This window comes from Hypanus sabinus (assembly GCF_030144855.1).
Source record: "Hypanus sabinus isolate sHypSab1 chromosome X2 unlocalized genomic scaffold, sHypSab1.hap1 SUPER_X2_unloc_6, whole genome shotgun sequence".
Classification (NCBI taxonomy): Eukaryota; Metazoa; Chordata; class Chondrichthyes; order Myliobatiformes; family Dasyatidae; genus Hypanus; species Hypanus sabinus.
This window is the reverse complement of record NW_026779006.1, coordinates 175,644-195,216: the sequence shown is the minus strand read 5'-3', so window position 1 is coordinate 195,216 and position 19,573 is coordinate 175,644.

Genomic DNA, 19,573 nt, shown 5'->3' with positions numbered 1-19,573 from the left:
TCTGTATATTGGATCCAATTAGCAGCTAATAATTTTGATCAGTCGGCAAATATATGAGAATTTAAGCTTTCAGTCGCTCCTGAACAAGTTCTGTGTTTTATAAATGTGATTAATAGGCATGCAGTCGATTTGAAATGATATGGTCGAACTCTTTAAGACGTGACAGCGGTAAGATTTCCAGGCATGTGGATGGACAATCAGCTGGCATGGAAGGGCCATATCAGAAAATAATAACATTAAATATTCTCAGTTGTCTATATGGGTATTCTGGGGAGCTACATGAATATCATTGTGGGCCATGTTCATTTGGTTAATTGGATCTATTCTTGATTATGGCTATGTGACTTGTAGATCAGCGTCATCTTCAATTTAAATGTGTTCGGAAGTGTTCTGGCGCAATAAGGTGGTCCTCTGTTTCAGACTTACTGGTTGAAATGAGCCAAGTATAATTGCGGAGATTGCAGTTGATATTAACTAACTGGATTCATTAGACGGGACAAATAAATTATCATCCTGTTGAAGTTGTGTTCGAGGACGGTTGGCAACATCAGGCGAAGAGTGTTTTCAAGTTTAGGTGGCTGGGATTTTATCGCGCTGGGAAGATAGGATTGTGTAATGATGCAATATTCCCAATGTCACGTTGTCTGAAACACCATCTTTTTCGGCCTCTGACTAGCTGATTTTAGGTCACACAGTTTAATAAGTCTGAGAATTGGGCAATGTCCGAAAGTCTGTTGGTTCATCATTATATTTTGGAAAACTATTATGATATATTAACTGTCGCAGAAGAATCAAAACTGAGATGTTCCTCTGGCTGTTTCTGTGCCTTAATTACAGGTAACGACAATGAAAGAACTTACTAACCATTATATCAGTATATAGTGTAGCATTTGTTCTAGCAGTCGGTTAGATTTACTGCTGGAAACCCATTGGCCCATTTCTTATGAGTTTTCTGGGCCTTCATATGGGTCTCAGCCTGCACGGAGAAGTTGAGTTACAAAAGCTGATACAATTCCAGCGGTGGATAAAGGGATTCCACCCGGCAAATCGGAAGCTAAGGGGTTGGTGAGATTGAGAATTATAGCAAGACTGTTGGGATAATGAGCATAAAGGAAACGCCACTGCAGAATGCGCAACTGTTAGCTTAATAGGGGAACGGAGTAAAATTAGAAGGAAAAGAATTTTAATCAAAAAAGCAGTGAAGGTTTTTTTTTGTAATTCTCTGCACCACACTCCAGTCCAGTGAGTGGCGGGGATGCGACTTTAATTTGATCTGTCAAACGCCTTTTAACCAAAACCCGCCCCATTTCGAATTATATTAGCAAATCATTCAAGGGCAAGGCGGAGAGTACTGTGATTGACATTGGATTAGGCAGCCAGTAATCGACTAGATCCCGCCGTTTTGTGGGCTGTAATGTTGATGGGCCGCAAAGGGAATAGATGGACATAAGCAGAGACCAATGGCCGGATAGCGTTTCGGGCAGGTCTTTGACTGTCATCTGGCAGGTCCAATACGTTACTGAGTCTCCAGGACGGTGCCTTGCCCCTCACAAAACACATACTATCCTAACGATCCAAAGCTGCCGGTCGATGAGACAACCTGCCGGGGACAACACCTGAGTGACCAGGGGGTGAATGTGAGGAGATGGAACCCTCACTGCACCCGGCTTTGGCTTCTGCTCAGGTCGCGGCTTTATTAATGAACTGAAGCACCGAGGTGATCGGATATTTCACCGCGGTGATCACCTGCTCCCTGAATTTCGACTGAGTCACCGCGTAAATAAATGTGTTCGTGCAGCAGCTGAAATCTCCCAGCAAAAACCCGACTTTGATAAAGATCCATTCAGAATCATTGAATTCGAATCCTTTTCCTGAGACCTGATAATATATGAAATTTACAACCATTGTCATCCACAGGAGGATGAAGCTGCCGGAGAGAGTGAAGAGTAAAACCACAGACCTCCTCCTGCTCTCCATCTCCGGGTCACTGCGGTTCTCCCCCTTTCTCTGATGCTTCAGCCCCTTACGGACCCGACTGGCCATTAAAATGTGTCTGACTGTCAGAGCGTTGAGCAGCAGGATCCCAGCGAAAGGGAGGAACGGAGTTAACACCGTATCGAGCCAGTCATAACCCACCCACCAGGGGTCAGTGAAATAATTGTCCTTGGTAATACAATGCCACGGTACATTGTCGATGATCATCCGGGGTTCCCATGTGAAGTATCGGGGAACGTTTTGCAGACAGAACAGTACGCCGGTTGTTGTTAGAACCACAGCCGCAGTTTTCCCGGTGCAATATTTTGTTTTCAGTTTCAGGCAGCAAATGGCGACAAGCCGATCAAAGGTGAAAGTGACGGTGAACCAGACAGAACAGTCTGTGGCTGTGAACGTCAGTACATCGATAACACTGCACAGAGGGGTGATGTCCAGAAAACTCTTAGGGAAGTAATAGTTTTTGATTTGCCACAAAATGACGCTGGTGACAATGGCCAGTAGATCGGCCGCTGCCATGGCCACCAGGTAGCGAGTGGTGCAGGTAGAGAGGCCGCACTTTCCCCGGGATAGGATCACGATCGCCACAAAATTCACTGGAGAGAGAGAGGGAGAGAAACAGACACTGGGCATTACCTGACACATTCTCCGGGAATTAACACCGGATCGAGTTGCAGCTAAGGATGTCTGTGAACGGCTGCTAATCTAGCACCAGACACGGGTCACACTATCTCTGAACTGTTTTCTTCAGTGTGGAGGTAATGCAATGTGTGGGCAATCGTCGGCGATGTAAACGAGCTGAATGAGCAACAACGATCGCTGCTGATCCCGATTCCAGTCGCTGACGGGGCCGGTTACACTGACTTAACCGTGACTGACCAGGACTCTGGAAAATCAGCATCTGGTGTTTCCAAGCTGAGATACAGAGGGGAGAAACACACTGAAAACACTGGAAACAGTATTAGCAAACAGAGACTGAGTGGCTCAGTTAACGGATGAATTCTAAACCGCAGTTCAATTCGATAACACACATGGACAGATCCCTGGAAACCGGATCGGGTGATCAGACCAAATTATTGACCAAAAGGCAGCGGGATACGATCGTGACAGACTCCACAGGGAGACGCGAAACACAGCACCAGGGGCTCTCTTTGATCAATAACTCAGAAACAGTGAACCTGACAATGAACTGCCCCTACACGACCCCTGTCACACCTTCTCGGAGAGCTCCCTGTCCTCAGCACTGGGACAAATCTGAACAAGGTCTCATTAAAGTCAAGAACAGCGTTTGGGTCGATCCCGTGAGTTAGAGGAGAGACAGAGGTTTAGTTCACTTTGGCATTGAATAAGAAAAATCGGAAAGTGGAGTTGACAGGATCGATATCTCTGACGGATATTTGTACAATGATCATCAATTTGGAAGATTGTAAAATGATCATGTATAGGTTCACACCGGTAATAATCAGATATTCCAAACATGAATCTCTTACCGGGAACTCCAACAACGACAATGAACGCGTACATTACTTTCTGCACTCTCATGTACATATCCAACAATACAGACATTTTCTCTGTCCAGTGATTTGGCCCTCTGTGTTATACGCGATCTCTCGGAATGAAATGTTGAGGCAGCACATGCCTCGGGTTTTTAATACAATTCAGTGACTCCGCAGGGACGGATTTCAACAGATTTAAAAATAAAGTTTTAAAATTATTTACAAATCGATTACATCAGACACGTGGAATTCCCGCGGTGACGGATCGCGATTAAACGATTCAATTAATATGAAGACCATTGGGAGCTAATTTGTCCTAATTCAGTTGACTGAACCGTCGGAGTTATCTTATCAATTAAATGTGCATCCACTGTAAATATGCAATTCAAAGTAACCATTTATCAGACACAAAATATTGAAGTAAATTATGCCATTGTAGCTTGTGAAATTGCATTGAATCACGAACTACGCCGGCTGGTGTTGTCGTGGGATTAGCGCCGGACTTCGGAGCGAAGGTTCCCGAGTTCGTATCCAGCTGGCTCCAAAAAAACCTTTGTGTGTCTGTGTGTGGGTCGACCGACTGTCTCTGCCTGACCCTGCCGGACTATACACGTGTCCATCTCCAATTCACTTTATCCCCTTGGTTTAGTCCCTTCTCATCTGTCTCCCCAAACTGCACAGTTCCAACACTTCTCAAAATGGCTGCCTGAACAATAAAAAGGACAAGAACAGAGGGCATAAATCAAATTGCATTTATTAGTAATGTATGTACAAATGAAATAACTTCGAGACTTGTCGCAGCTCCAAATCAGGAGGCACCCCTACGTGCACATTAGATTGTGCCAGAGAAAGAATCATTTCAAACAGCTCCCAAAATGTTGACTCCATTTAAAAGATATGAAGAACAAAGGTCAAAGTTGACATTGCATTTATATTAAAGTATGGATAAATGGAAAAACCTTGAAATCCGACACACGTCCAGATGCCCCGCCTCACCCAGGTTAGTTTTCACCCCCAAATCCGCCAACACTCCCAACCTTGTGCAAATCTGTCGGCGTCCTCAAATCTGTGCTCACCAGAAAACCCTCAATGAACCTTCAAATCAATGTCCACCTCAAAGCATTCGACACCACGAAATCCTTGTGCACTCCCACATTCGCTGCCATACCCCTAAAGCGGAGCACATCCGCAAAGTTGGATGCTCCGCCAAACCCGTCCGCACCACTAGATTCACTGGCAAACCCCGAAATATGCCTGCATCCCCATTTATCTGACCAAACAATAACATGTATCATCCTGTCCTGGTGACGTCGGACCTACCAATCCCCTGCAATATTGTCACAGTATGTCCCCAGAAAATCTTTTTCGCAATCTTCACCACTTTCCTTACAACGGCTTCTGTCCTTTTATACTCAATAAGGTTACTTGGACACTGATACTTCTTCACTTTCCTAAACTCCTTGTTCCACTCCCTAATTGCCTCTGCACACTCCTCAGTCCACAGTGGTACAGTCTTTCTCCAATTAATTCCGTTTGTAATGGGAATCACTTCCATCGCAGTTTGCTGAATAACGTGACATAACATTTCATTGTAAAAATACACATCTTCGTCAATATTCTGAAGCAGTTCTAGAACTACTGTGAATATCAAATCTCGTACCCATTCTGACACACAAGTTGAAAAACTGTTCTTTAATCAAACCATTACCATCATTCTGCAAACTAACCCTCAGTGAACTGGGTTAAAATCTCAGCAGCAGGCAACTCTTCGTGAGCGAGAACAAAATATACTTTCTCACAACTCTGTAGAAAGTTTTCCACAAGCGTTGTAAACCATAATCAGTTTTATAAAACTACCTGCTGAATCAAATATTTCTACAGCAAATCCCACATCCGGTTCATTCACATTCACAACTCTACACCCTGCCTCCTTCCTTATAAAACCGACAGCATTACCTCTCTATCAAATGACCAATCACGCCAAACGACAATATAATCCTGCACAGAAAAACTTAACTGTGAAAATAATCTCTTTTCCTGAATACTCAAAATATCGGGGGATTCGGACAAATGCGAAACAGATTTCTTAATGTGTTGACGATGAAAAATCAGGCTGGGATAGACTAGGATGCAGATACTCCACCCATCAGATCTTCATTTACAGCTTCCTACATAACACCGGTTACACCGAGATACCTTTCTGCAGCTTTCACAATCGTTTTATGTTTTTGCCAGTAAGACGAGATGTCTGATCAGTACAATTCACCACATCCGTTATAAACATCACAAACTCCATTGTATTCACCAGTACAGTATCTTTCCAGAGAGAACTGTGATGCGGACATATATCCATTGACCCCCGAGTCTATTCTCTGACTGGGAACACTTTATTAAGTTTTGCAGTCAAAGTCAGGTTTAACTTTTTGCAAGGTCTCTGCATAAGAAACACCCAACTGTACTTTAACCTGTTGAACTGATCCGCCTCTATTTTCCTAAGGCAACATAATTGCTGTTTTCACATTCCCACCTCTCTGCATGACTGAAATTCACATTAACATATCATCTCATTTGAACGACATGTTCCTCTGCCAGTGACAGCAGGGACAGTGAAGGGTCTGAACTACGATAGGCCTGGTGGAAATCTGTCCCAGACTCAGACCCTCCTTGTCTGCTCTATCGCTATGTCGGAGTTCAGCGATACTGCTGTCGGCGGTCGTCGGCCGCGGCAGCTACAGGGACGGGCGTGGCTCTCCGTCCACACCTCCGAGTGTCTGTCCCGGCGATGTTTGCCAGACCTCCCTCAGCCTCTGCCGATGCAGAGAAAATTGCTCCACCTGCCGGCAGCAGGCACTCTGGGAGTTAAGAAACACGATCCTCCACACTCTTGGTGAATCTCCTCTGGAGACCTCCTGCACAAAATATACTTTGTTTAGGATGCAACAGTTTAAGAAACATATCAGGTCAGGCACAATCTCCTGAGCGGAGTACTGTCGAAGTTTCGGATGAAACCCTTCAGTTTCAGCATTGAGATTGGCCCTTCCAGGCTACACTGGTGCCCACCAAAATTGTCCCATCTGCCTGCGTGTGAGCCAGTTCCTCTGGGCATGAGTTAGCTTGAATAGTCTCATGGGCACAGGAGCTGAAAGGTTATTTTCCCTGCTGCAGGAGTCTTTGACTAAACCTTTCCTATCCTATACTTAATCACAATGCCTTTTAAATTTGTATCAGTACTGGACCATAATGAAGGTAGTGTTTAGTCTCCTATCGAGCAGTGAGGTGGATTATTTACTCAGAGCCTGGTAGGATATACGGCAGGTTATTGAGAGAGACAGGAAATGACATCACTGGTGACTTGACCAATATATTTGTGTTCTCTATAGCCACGAGTAAGATCTTAGAAAAGCGCTGATAGATCTTATTCTGTTATTTAAGAAGGGGGTGGATAATCCTGGAAATATAGACTTACGGTAGGGGTAGACACTTTTCTAGAGAAGATTCTTAGGGATTGGATGTAGAGTTATCAAACTCCTAACACATCAACATACCCATCGTCTCCTCCAGAGTGTGATAGTCTGTTTCCCGACGGCCCTTTCGGCCGGCACCAGGACCATCCCTCCCGTCCATGTACCTGTCCAAGTGTCTCAAAGGAACCTCATTTCTCCACTTCCACTGGCGTCTCATTCCACACTCACACTGTCCTCTCAGTAAAGAAGTTCCCTCACATTTTACCCTTAAACCCTCTTCCTTTTACCCGGAACTTATGACGTCTTATTCAGGCCTCACCCAACCTGAGGGGGAAAAGCCTCAGCTTCGATGCGACAAAACCCTTTGAATTTTTCTCTCCTACTCGGGCCTTCACTTCCTGGAAACATCATTATAAATGTTCGCTCTAATCCTTCAAGGTTCTTGATGTTTTTTTCGTGTAGATTGGAGACCCTGGATAGATGCACGGAGCTTAGAAAAATAGAAGGCTGTGGGTAAGCCTGGGTAGTCTATGGTAAGGACAGGTTCAGCACAGCTATGTGGGCCGAAGGACCTGTGTTGTACTGCAGGTTTTCTATGATCCAAACTGCACACAATACTCCAGGATTGTCCTCGGTACCTTCTTTACAGCTTCCAACATAACATTGCAATTCGAGTACTCAGTACTTTGATTCATGAAGGCCAATGTGCCAAAGGCTCTCTTCATGGCCCTGCCCTGAACTATGCAACTGTTTTCCCGGATCCTTCTGCTCCCCGCAGACCACAATCCCCGGCCAGTCACTGTCTGAGTCCTACCCTGTTGTTCCCGGCAAAGCGAAACACCTCACATCCTCATTACATTCCAGCTGCAAAACCGTCAGCCCATTTATCCAGCTGCTAAACCCATCTCCAGGTTTCGATAATCTGCCTCACTGTCACTCATGCTCTGTATCCAGGTGTCAGCTGCAAATCCAGTTTACCATATTCCCGTTGAAATCCAAAGTTACGTGTAGCTGAGGAGGAAGGTGGCGCCTAAAGGCGACTCCTTGTTTGCAACTTCGGAAAGAGCTCTAGTTCTATTCTAATATCTCTATTTCCCTCTCATGTTGCTTTTGAAGACCCGACCTGGAATTACAAACTGACTTTGGTTCTTTGCGGGAATGGGACCCGTTCTCGGAGTCTGACGACTGGCCGTTATTCGATATACCAAGGACGAGGTGTAAAACACCAGCGCGCCTTCAGTATTCCGGGACTTCGTGGCTCTGGAGGCGGGTGGAGTCGAGGTCGGTGCCGTTGCAGGAAATCGGTGCGTCGTGGGAGCCGGAAGATCGAAAGCAGCGAGCTGGCTGCTGGCCGTGTTCCCGGACACCCGAGTTCCTCGGGCACAGAGCTCGGAACAATCGTAGCAACATCTTAAATCAGCGAGCTGTTTGTTATGTCCTCCCTGTCGTTGTGAAACGGGGACACCCATTTTCCCTTATTAGAGAGGGAGGGAGGGAGGGAGAGAGAGAGAGAGAGAGAAAGAGAGAGAGAGAGAGAGAGAGAGAGAGAGAGAGAGAGAGAAGAGATGGGGGAGAGGCTGTGGTATGTTGAAATACCGGGTGAACGTGTAGTCTTTGGGGTTCTGCAAGTCTGTGTTTCTATTGAAGCTTTGCTGCACGTTTCAATGCTCGGTGGAGGGCAACTGATGGGTGTGGGGGGAGATGGTTGCTTTACTACTGCTTATGCGTGGTTGGGGTGAGCTGAGGGGAATTTGTGGTGCTAGCATTTAACTCTCATTCATTCTTTGGGGGTCTCCTCTGTTTTCGTGGATGGTTGCGAAGAGAAGAATTTGAGGATGTATATTGTTTCCATTTGTCTTACATTAAACATTTGATACCTTTGAAATACTTCTATATCCTGTCCCACAGAATGTCTGACAATATGTTAACCGTTGGTGGCAGGCTCATCCGCCTCTACTTTCCCGGCTCATCGTCAGAGCCTTTCTGGAACAATGGAAGCTAATCTACAGCACCTCACAGGTGTCCAAGCTAAGGTCCCTGCAGTTTCCGTAGTCGACTTCCACAAGGGTCGATGCGATGTCTTGTCACTAATTGGAAATTGATCTGCCCTGATTGAGCCCATTAAACTATAAGATACAGGAGCACAATTAGGTCATTTGTCTCATCGCGTCTCCTCTGCCATTTCCTCATGGCTGATCCATTTACTGTACGCCACTGGCCACCATCTCCATCCTTCTCTCCATATCCGTTCATGCCCTGAGCAGTCGAGAATCTGTCAACCTCTCCCTTAAATATACGTAAGGACTGCACCCACTGCTGCCTGTGACAATGAATTCCACAGATTCGCCATTCTCTAGCTGAACATATTCCTCTTGCTCTGTTTCTAAATGAAAGCCCCTCCATTCCGAGACTGTGTCCTCTAGTCTTACACTCTCCCACCAGAGGTATGATCCTCTCCACAAAAACTCTGTCAGAGCCTTTCACAATTCGATCGGTTTCGATCGGGTCACCCCTCATTCTTCTGAATCCCAGTGAATGCAGACCGAAAGCCATCGAACCTGGAATCATGTTCGTGAACCTCGGTGAACCCTCTCCAGTTTCAGCACATTCTTCTGAAGATAAGCGGCCTAAACCTGTTCACAATACTCCGTTTGAGGCCACACCAGCACTTGATAAAGCCGCTACATTATATCCTTGCTCTTGCATTGTAGCTACCTTCAAATATATGCTAATATCGCCTTTTCTTTCCACATCACACACTCGAACTATGAAATAACCTTGAGGGAATCCTGCACAACGAGTCCCAGTTCTCTGCTTGTCCGTATTTTACATTTTCTCTCCATTTTTAAAGTACTCAACCCTTTCATTTCTTATACAAGTGTGAATGACCATACACTTCCTGGCACTGCATTCCATCTGCCACTTCTTTGTCCATTTTCCTCATCTGTCAGTCTTTCTGCAGCCTCGCTCCGTCCTGAAAACTATCTGTCGCTCCACCCATCTCCGTAATGTCTGCAAACGTTGCTAGAATGTCATCAATTAGATCATCCAAATCATTGACATATAACGTGAAAGAATTATCACAACACAGTCGTCTGTCGAACAACACTTCTCACTGGCAGCCAGCCGGAAAACGCCCCTCTCTTCCCATCCTTCGTCTCCTGCTAGTCAGCTAATGCCGAAATTATTTTTGTTGTATTTTATTCCCTCTCTGATGCTGGCTTCGACTTCTCTTGTCAGCCACGGTTGTCAATCTGTGATATTCTTTGCCAGAGAGGTCATTCGGTATATTTAAGGCAGAGGTTGATAAATTCTTGTTGAGACAGGGCAGGAAGGGCGACGGTGAGAGGGCAGGAGATGGGGGCAGAAAGAGAAAGTGGAACAGCCACGATGAAAACGCGGATTTCATGGGTCAGATTTCCCGAATCTGCTCCAGAATCTTATGGTCTCGTGAAGGCTGAACAGCGAGATACTGTGGTCCATATAGGGACCAATGACATGGGTATTAAGAGGGTCAATATTCCTCAAAGTGAGTTGAGGGAGATGCGTGCAAAGTTAAATGGCGGGTATTACTGGGCTGTGTCCTTAGGATTGCTCCCCATGCCACAGTACCAGTGAAATCAGAAGTATGAAGATTATACAGTTTATCGTGTGGCGATGGAGCTGGTGCAGGCGGGAGAACTTCAGATTTTTGGATCATTGGGCTGTCTTTTAAAGTGCATCTCCATACACGTCCTGGCACTGTATTCCATCTGCCATTTCTTTTTCTTTTTCCGCAGGTGGCTGAGTCCCTTTGCAGCCTCTCTGCTTCCTCAAAGCTACCTGTCCCTTCATCGACCTTCATATCGTCCACAAACCATGCGACAACGCTACCTGCCCCTTCACTGGCCTTAATATCGTCCGCAAACCCTCCGACAAAGCGACCTGCCCCTGCTCCGACCTTCATATCGTCCGCAAACCCTGCGACAAAGCGAACAGCCATTCACCGACCTTCATATCGTCCGCAAACCCTGCGACAAAGCCTTCATCCAATTCGCTGACATAGAATGTAAAAGCGATCTGTCACAACACAAACGTCTGTGAAACAACACCAGTCACGGCAGTCAAACGAGGAAAGGCTCCCTTACTTCAGACACTTTGCATTCTGCTAGTCAGACAATGCTGGAATCTTCCCTGTTTGTTAAGCAGCCTCATGTCCGGCACCTTGTCACCCTCGGGATCTGAACCAAGTAGCCCGCAGATTGCGGAGGCGATAGTAATGATCTTTCCAGAATCGGTAGGTTCTGGCGAAGTACCAGATGACTGGAAAATTGCAAATGTTCCTCCGCTGTTTAAGAAGGGTGGGAGGCGGCATAAATGAAACTATAGACCCGTTAGCCTGACATCAGTGTTTAGAAACTCGTTGGGAACGATTGTTAGGGATAAGATCATAGAATAACTGGAGGCACAAGACGAGATAGGCCAAAGGTAGCATGGGTTCCTGAACGGAAAATCCAGCCTGATAAAAACCTACTGCAATTTTTGAGGTAAGTACAAGCTCATAGACAAACGAGATGCAGTAGATATGTTGTATTTGGAAATTCCTAGCAAGATTGGAGTCCATGGCAATGCAGTCAGGCCAGACTGGAAAAATTATGCGTTTTGCGTGGAACCGATGAATAAAAAAAGCTATGACCTCGTTCATGGGGCTGTATTACAGAGAACTCAACACCCCGACGGATTTAGAGGAACAAATCTGCAGAGAGATCGCAGATCGCAAGAAACATAAGGTTGGTGTTCTAGTGGGATATTAGTTCCCGTGCAGTTCAGGTGCAAATCATCCCTTCTGTGCAGGTCCCAAAATGTTCCCTTACACACATCTGTCAGCTGCTGTCTATCACAGAGACTGGGAACAAAATAAAACCTTTCTGGTTGACTTCCAGTATCTCGTGGCTTTCCAGAAGTGACCGTGCTGGGACCAATTCTTTTTAACCTCTCTCTCAGTGACTTGGATGACGCATTTGATGGGTTTGGGGCCAGAATCGTCAGACTGTGAGGTCACTGTGCGTGAATGGGAATAGATGGACATATCCGGAGACCCATTATTCGGTGGCATTCCGAAATAGTTCTTTGACTGACATTTGGCAGGCCATTGAGGAACTGAGTTAGATTCAATTTTGTTATGAAAATGGAAATAACTGCAACTGGAGAGAGTGCGATACCTGATCGGCGATTAGAGAATGAGAGAGGGCAGTGGAAAAAAATTGTGTAGAGAACACTTTGCATCTAGTGACCACAAGGTCATTTGTTTCACGGTAAATACGCATAAAGTTAGGTCTGGTGTGCGGGGTGAGATTCTAACTTGGAGAAAGGTCAGTTTTAATGGAATCAGAAGTAATCTGTCAAGTGTGGATTCGGACAGGCTGTTTCCTGGCAAATGTGAACTTGGGAAGTGGGAAGCTTCAAAAAGTGTAACTTCGGGAGTAAAATTCTTATTTATGTCTGACTGAATAAAAGGTAAATTTGAAAGATGTGGGCATCTTAGGTCCTTTTAGATGTTGAGACCCTGGTGAAGAAATAAAAGGAGATTCACTGCAGGTATAAGCAGGCCGGAACAAATGAGGTGTTCATGGGATATAAAAATGGAAGAGAACATAAGACACTGACGCAACAGCAATTGGCATTTTTACCACAGTTAATTGAAGCATCCAGACTGCACACCGTGATTTCCATTTAACTAATTATATGAATTCTCAAACAAATTGACTGCACCCGTGACTACTTGGTTTGTCATATTTAAGGGGTGAATATCACTTTTTATACATCACTTTCATTTTGACACGAAATCGGCTTTCTGTTATTCAGTGTCAAAAGGCCAAATTAAACCATTGTGGATTAATGTTGTAAAACGATAAAACATGAATCCTTCCAAAGTGGTTATGAATACTTTCTAGAGTTCTGTAAAATACAAAACAATTCTGCGTAGAATTAAGAAACATTAGGACCGATGTTGTCCTTGATCCTGGTGCTGTGCGTTCTCACTCCTTTATGTCTGCTGCCCAATGGAAGGTGTGAGAAGACAGAATGACGGGCTGGAAAGGGTCTTTGTTTATATTAACTGCTTTCCAGGGGCAGCTTGAAATGCAGCTGGAGTCACTGGAGGGGAGTAATGATTCTGTGACAGACAGTGCTGAGATCACAGAGTCCTTCTCTGACATGACTTCACAAATTGCCACACCTCACTCATCTGGACTGAACACCATTTGCCATTCCTCAGCCTACTCAACAAGCTGATCAAGAATCACATGTATCAGAATCAGAATCGGCTTTTTTTATCACCTGTATGTGTTGTGGAATTTGGAAACTGTTACCATCAGGTAGGAGGTACAGAAGCCTGAAGGCAAACACTCATCGATTCAGGAACGGCTTCTTACCCTCTGCAATCAGATTCCTGAATGGGAATTGAAACTTTGGACACTATAATTGTTATTATTATTTTATTTTGTTTTCTCCTTCCATACTATGTATCGCAGTGAACTGCTGCTGCTAATCTAACAAATTCCACGACACACGCCAGTGGTAATAAACCTGATTCTGATTTGTTAATTTACCAGCAGCAGTTTCATCCAATATAAGAAAACATAGAAAGGGAAAAAAACAAAACAAGTAAAACAATAACTAAGCATATATGCATATTTAAATGCTGAATTATGCTGCAAATACAAAAATAATATATATTATAAAAGTGTGGTGCTGTTCATTGATACAATGTCCATTGAGGAATCGGATGGCAGAGGGGAAGAAGCTGTTCCTGAATCACTGAGTGTGTGCATTCAGGCTTCTGTATTTCTTTCTTGCCTTTATCAATGAGAAGAGGGCATGTTCTGGGTGATGGAAGTCCTGCATTTTTGACGTCGATTTTCTGATGCACCACTACTTGACGATGTCTTGGATACTACGGAGGCTCGGACCCAAGATGGAGCTAACTAATTTTACAACTTCTGGAAGCTGATTTTGGTCCTGCACAGTAACTGGCCCCATCCCCAACAAAGAGTGAATCGGCCTGTTAGGAGACACTTCACAGTACATTGAGATAGGTGTTTGAGCGACTTACATTACTAGTTCTCAAGGAGAACTCTGGTAGGCCAATTAGATGGTTCAATGCTGCTCATTGATAAAATACCAAAACATCATGTGCACGATTAAGAAATATTAACGAATAGTAGAAATACTGGAGTCATGATGCTCATTATAGGTCTGCTGCATAGAGACGTTTATACAGATGCTGTCCTCAATAATTCAAAGAGATTGAAGGATAAGGTTGCAGGGGGACAAAACGTGGTAGGTGCACTTGGAAAGAAAAACAAATCCCGACCGGGAGAAAACAGCACCTGTTCTTTCAGCACTGTTCTCCAGCAGTTTAAGGACAGACTCCGGTCGGAACATAAGCCACAAGTGTTCTTGAAAGTCAAGTATTAACCCTACCTACCAACAACCAAGCTTTGCCATTCTGGTCCATTTCATGATGGCTTATTTAGAAGCATGTGACTTCCCTCACAGAGATGATAGGTGTTTGTGCACTCAACTCTTGAAGGCTTGGACCCCATCGTCGGAGATATTTCCAATCACAGCATCTGGAAGGCTGTTCCCAATTCAGATAGCACAGGGAAGGAAGTTTCTATCCAGTGAGCAGATTCTCGCATTGGGCATAGAAAAGGCATGTGCAGGCACAGATAAATTTGACCGTGTGGTGCGCCGTCTCTCATAAGACGAAAGCAGAATGGCGCGAAGGTCTTCAGGGCTGCGGCTGGTGTGCATTTTGCATAGCACATTGTGAAATCACATCTTTTCAAACTCTAATGGAATATAGCTGCTGTCATGTCTTCATGATAGTTATATTCTTATTTTGGGAAAAGGATAAATTCTCAGAGATCCTAACTCTCAGGAATTGAAACTGCTCACTCTCTCCTGTTCCGATTCCTCTATGAGGATTGTTTCGTGCTCCCACGTCTTACCCTTGTATTAGTTAAAACCTTTTTCAATCTTTCTATTGGTTTGAAGATAGTGATGGGAATGCATGGACAAGTTCAGAGTTTAGGGATCTATTCTGTAGAAGTGGTGAATTTTAGTGGATTTGACTGCATTTTGCAGAGGTGGAGTGAGAGAATCTGTATGACAGAAAATGAACAGATGGCAAGTGGGTGTTTTTTTTATATGAGTGTGACTGCAGCTGTCCTGAAGAAGCATGTTTCTTTTAGAGTGAAGGATAGCCTGGCAAGTTGAGGGAACCTTGGCAAATCAGAGATATAAAGGTCGGGAAAAGGAGTAACAGTGTGTCTTGGGAGAGAGAGACCCCAGAGAGAACAGCAGGGTCTCCATGTCTTGAGCCACAAGGAATGGGTGGGATCATGAATCAATCAATGATTTCTACTTTGTGTTTACTGAGTACAATATCATGGTTGCTCCATGGATAATGCAAACTCGTGGACTTGATTTGGAGGATATTTATATTACCAGTGAGCAGTTATGAGCAGCCTACTCTGCATTAAGGTGGAGGAATCATCAACGCCTGACCCACTGCTTTGTGGAAGGAGAGAGAAAATTGTCGAGGTCCACTGAAGGATGCTTCAATGACTGAAGAGTGGCTAATTTTTTTTTACTGTTTAAAGAGCTGTCAAGGACAAGCCTGGGAACTGCAGGTCAGTCAGTCTGACTTCAGTAGTTTGGACCGTCCTGGAGGGGATTCTGGGGGACAGGATTCACCTGTACTTGGATGGACAGTGTCTGATTAACAGGAGTCAGCGTGGCTTTGTTTGCAGGAAGTTGTGGTTGATGGATCTACAGAGATTTTTGTAAATTTACAAAATCTTATGAACAGAGGTGAATAAAGCTGTTTCTGAGAATGCAGGCTGGGGATTAGTGATGTGCTCCAGAGGGCAGAGCTGTGAGTCTTGTTGTTCATTATTATAACACTGTATTTGCATGCAAATGCAGAAGACTTCATCAGTAAGTTCGGTCATGTTATTGATAGTGAATAATGTTCGCATAGAGATCCTGATCAGTTAGGGAAGAGGGCCAGAGTGGCAAATGCCTCACAACACAGATACAGATGTGAGAGAAATGTGTGAATTCTGTAGGATCTTCTCTATTTCTGCATAAATAGGATCTAAATGTGATCAGACCTTCACCTAAGTCCTAAAGCTAGATAGAAAGTAGTCAATTAAATTAATAATACCAAAATATTATACTTGTTCATTTATTTTTTCAGAGTCTGTGGGTCTTTGAAAGTGGTGGCCGTGTACACAGGGTGGTGAGGAAATCCTCTGCGGCTTTTCCTGTCAGCACGTACCATTCACCCACCACTCTTTGTGTGGAAGGAGTTGCCCGAGTTTCCCTTTTGATCTTTCTCCTTTCAAAACATTCTGCACTTACCCAGCTTAGTGAATTTCATCCTATAAATGAGCCACCAGAACAGCCTACTATACATTGTAGTCTCACCAATGACCTGTACTGTCACAACATGAAGTCCCATCTCCTGTACTCCAAACTCTAACTGATGAATGCCTTCTTCACCACCCTATCTACACTTCCAGAGAACTCTGTACTTGTAATCCTTGGTCTGCCTGTTCTCTAACACACTTGAGGATCCGACTAGATGCCAGAGATACACCTGTTGGTGCCCCCTGTTAAATAGTTTTCTATCACTGAGACTCACTCAGAACACTGAACAGTGCGGTATAGGAACAGGTCCTTCCCACCATGTCTGTGCTGAACACATGCCACATTAAACGGAATCACTTCTCTCCCTTCAATATCACTATCATATCTGCTTCCATCACTCCCCATCTCAGCCCACGCCAGCTCCCACCACTCTGTAAATAAAACTGATCTAATACTTGCCGTGTTCACCATCTTTAAATGATCACCCTGTCACTGTAAAGGCAGCCTTCTTGAATTTGACGTTTCCACCCTGGGAAATGACTCTGACTGTTTCCCTTATCTATAACTGCATAGTTTTATAAACTTCGATCAGGTCCCCCCTCAGCCTCCTTCACTCCTCTGTTGCCAAAGGGAGGCACGTTCTCCACCTACTTCACATCCTTGACAATTTGTGTTGTGACTTTTAGGGAACCATGTACCTGTATCCCAATATCTGTCTGTTCACTAACACTACCCATGACACTGTGTATGATGTCCTGGCCTGCTTTACCTTCCCAAACCCCTGTGCACTTGCCTGACACTGTAACAACACCTCTGCGTCTCTCTACACGAATCACACAAAAATGAATGTCCATCAAACATTCAATGCACCTGTCTGCTGTTTTTGTGTAACTTGTACAAGTGAACACCTGGACTCCTCTGTACTTGAATAATGTGCTGTTTCTCTGCATATAAGTAATAGTCTGCGTTTTAGCATATTAAACTCCATTTTCCAAGTATTCTCTCTTTGACCCGGCGTCTCTGTGGCAGAGACCATATATCCCATCACAACATTACCCCCACCACAACCTAGGTCTTTGACAGACACTCTTGGAAACCTCACACTTTGTCCTCTCGTCCGCATGATTAATATCGATTGTGAATAATTGACGGCCCTCAACTTATCCCTGCTCCCTTAGAAAACCCATTACCAACCAAATCTTAACGCACTACACCAAAATTTTAATATTGATAGTATGTAATTGTGGGTGGATTTGATCCGTGGATATTCCAGTGGTTAATCCTCCAATCCTGAAACAAGCCTGTTAACAGAGTCTCTGTCTTCTATGTAAAAACCAGTCTTCTATTCTTGTGAACTCTTCTTGTGATTTCTGATGTTGCGCACCAGCCTTTCATGTGACACCTTGTTTGATGTATTCTGAAAATCTAACCAGATCTATAGGTTCCCTTCTCGCAGCTAGACAAACTCTTTTCATGTTAATCAAACATGAGTTGCCTTTCACTCAATGAGCTGACACGGTCTCAAATTGGGTCAACGACTGACAAGTTGATGATGAAATATTTGGACACTGCCCTTCATCAGTCAATCCACAGAGGATAATGGTCGGAGTGTTATATTGCAGTTGTATAAGATGTGAGTTTACACTGAAATATCGTGTTTAGTTTTAGTCACAGTGTCACAGAAAAAATGTCAAGCTGGAAATAAAGGAGGGGAAGTTTACAAGGTCATTGTTGCGTCACAAATGACTGAGTTATGAGCAGTTTAGGATTGTTTTTCTTGGAATGGGGGAGAATAAGGGGCAATATTATAGAGATGTATGAATCAAGGAATTTCACAGATAGTGTGGATGGATATAAACTTTTGTTTAACAGGGATGTGGAATCCGCAACCACAGGGCTCCAGACTGTGAAAGGGCAGAGATTAAATAGAAGTATGTTGCTCTGTACCTCTCAGTCAGACAGTGGTCAGTTTCGCACTTCATGCCCACTGGGGCACAGACCACTGCCCAGAGTTCTCTGTGCTGTGCCAGTCTTTCTCGCTGTCCCCAGGTGCAGCCAGTCTTCGTGGTGGACACATCCTTTCTCAGAGATGAAGACTTTGGAGCTTCTGTGGCTCCCGGTTTTTGTGGGGTTGGATTGCTGGAGTTAGGATATCCAACTCTACTCCATTTGCATCCGGTCTTCGGTTAGCGCTGGAACACTGAATATGTTCGAATACTGAGGTCCCTCTCCCGGTCAGCCTGCAACCATCTCCCTGCAATAGCTGTAAGATCAAACACGTTTCTCACAATACAATGCATTCGTTCACCCTATCTATACCCTTCATAATTTTGTATACCGCTGTTAAAGCTCCCCTCATTCTCATACGCTCCAAGGAGTAAGGTTAAAGTACCTCGAGATTATTGTTGATTCGGCTCACCAAGGACAGTTTATATCCCATATCGGCTTTTCTAATCACCCGTTTGAGCAATGTTCTACTCTATTTGTATTCAGTGAGGCTCCAGTCCGATTTAGCTTCTTGAATCTCTTCAATTGTGCTGTAGAAGGCTCCAATATCACAGATCTGCTTGTACATGCAGCTCCTTCCTGCGACCATATTTCATTTTCTCCTCGCAATCTGGTTTTACACTGAGACCAGCTGTACCCTTGCCCTCCGGCTGCTGTGTCTGAGGAGGGCGCGCTGCACTGTTCTCGGTCCCAGGGAAGGATTGCCATCACTTTTACCGACCCCTCAAGTGTTTCTTTGTAGAGTGGGAAATTATTCCTTAAAATTCTGGATCAGAGCCGGATACAGTAAAACCAGGGAATCCTTCAGTATGGACTAGGAGTGTGAGAGAGTTACACGAGAGCGCTTTCTTTCAGTTCTGTTGTGCATGTACCGTTGGAAAATGGTGGATGTGTTAAAGTTCAGGTGGAGCTGGAAGATGAGGGGCCGCTCTCTGCAGTCCGTCATTCTGACTCTGTGTCATCCTCCTCCCAAGCCTGTCTCTCCGCACCTTCCTCGGGCAGGTCGAGGGTCTGGGTATAACAGGAGACAGCAGCAGTCAGTCTGGCACTGAGCAGTCCTCTGAGTGAAGCAGAGTCATGTCCGATGGAGGGAAAGAAGGCAAAGGACTGGAAAAGGTGGAGCAGGCTCCTTTAACTGTTCTGAGTTAATATCCAGTGAAACATGAAAGCAGCCATTTTCCCCCTGTCTCCTAC